General features: G+C 37.4%; 1 non-coding gene across 1 annotated transcript; it reads left to right on the top strand.

Moving 5' to 3' along the window:
• The first annotated feature begins 951 nt into the window (after window positions 1-951).
• Window positions 952-1,058, top strand: LOC111896679 (small nucleolar RNA R71). The gene has a single exon (XR_002852000.1). It is a non-coding gene; the product is annotated as a small nucleolar RNA R71 (small nucleolar RNA).
• Window positions 1,059-1,595: the final 537 nt, after the last annotated feature.

Raw genomic sequence — 1,595 nt, 5'->3', positions numbered from 1 at the left:
TTTTCCAATTGCTCTTTTGGTAAAGGCTCCTCCCATTTCTCCTACTCTTCTTCCTTCATTTTTAAAATTCATCATGCTTAAGGAACTTCATGTTTTCTTGTTTCACCAAATTTTCATTGGGACGGGATGGGAAAGGAAGAGGTGGTCGATATGGATCAACAACAGAAGAATCATGGTATTCTTTTATTGCCCACGACGTGGCACTATTGTCTCCATTTCATGTTGACTGGGCAGCTTCATGATACTCTTCTTCTTCTTTCTTTCTTACTTCGAGTGACTGATTATACTCCCCTTCAAGTTCCTTCATTTGCACGAATTCATCTTCTTCTTCTGTATCAATAGCCATGACTTGATCCGTACAGATTGACTCGACTTTTCTTGAAAATAAATATGATAGCTTTTCTTGTAAAAGTTTTGTTAATTGCCCAACTTGTGTTTGGATGCTCAAAATAGATTCTTGTTGAACTGTAAGTGTTGCATCATGTCTTTTTTTCGCTAGCTTCCATGAATCTGAATAGCATCGAATCGAGAGCATACTTTTTCTCTAAATGGACTTACTCAATTTGGTAGAGATCATCCTTAAGTTCTTGAAATTCTTTCACATCTCGTTCTCTCTTGTACTCCACCTCACAATCCTTAGTAGAATGGGGTCCCCTGCAAGCTTCGCATCTATCATGAATTGATCCACCAATTTTTGTGATCTTTTCTTCCATTCCATCAAGCTTTGCAATTACTGTGCTGATAGTATCTTGACCTCCATCTTTACTTGAATTCCCTCTAGTGAAATCCTCTTTGGAGTTATGATACTCTCTTGAATGCTTAGCAAATTCTTAAATCAAAGCTTTATTTGTTGTCAGATTCTTCTTTGTCATAGGCCCTTACAAGTCTAGAAGGTGACGAGTGCACACATTGACTCCATCATAAAATATCGAGATTTATTGTTGCACATTGAAGTCATGTTGAGAGCAATGTCATAACAATCTCTTGTAATGTTCCCAAGCTTTGTATAACGACTCCCCTTCTAATTGTTGAAAATTTTGGATATTTCTCTTAAGCTTTGCCACTTTTGAAGGAGGGTTAAATTGGCTTATGAACTGGGTCTAAAAATCAGCCCATGTTATGATTGCTCCAAAGGGAAGTGATTTTAACCATTCCTTAGCTTCACCCTTCAACGTGACCGGTAAAAGTTGAAGCATCACTGCATCTTCACTTAGATTTGGTGCATTAAAATAATGAGAAATCTCCACCACCTCTTCTATATGCTCATAGGCGTCCTCGTGCTCCTTCCCATAAAAAGTTAGATCTTTTAGCATGCTAAGAATGTGCCATGCAACTTCAAACTTTGTCGTGGTTGGGATTTTGGGTGGATCAATACCCCATCTATTTTCGTTCTTAATATGTCGCTTGTACTCTTCCATTGTCATGGTTGCTATATCCCCCATTTTTCTGCTAAAACAATACTAAAAAAACGCATTAAACGACCAAAAAAATAGAACGGGACCACGACGTGGAAAAGGTTTCCACGACGTGGTTGATGTTCAGACGAAAAAATAAAATTAAATAAATGCTAAAAAATAACTTTTTGCGGTTTTTAA

This window comes from Lactuca sativa, chromosome 4, assembly GCF_002870075.4.
Source record: "Lactuca sativa cultivar Salinas chromosome 4, Lsat_Salinas_v11, whole genome shotgun sequence".
Lineage (NCBI taxonomy): Eukaryota > Viridiplantae > Streptophyta > Magnoliopsida > Asterales > Asteraceae > Lactuca > Lactuca sativa.
This window is presented reverse-complemented; position numbering and strand designations above follow the sequence as displayed.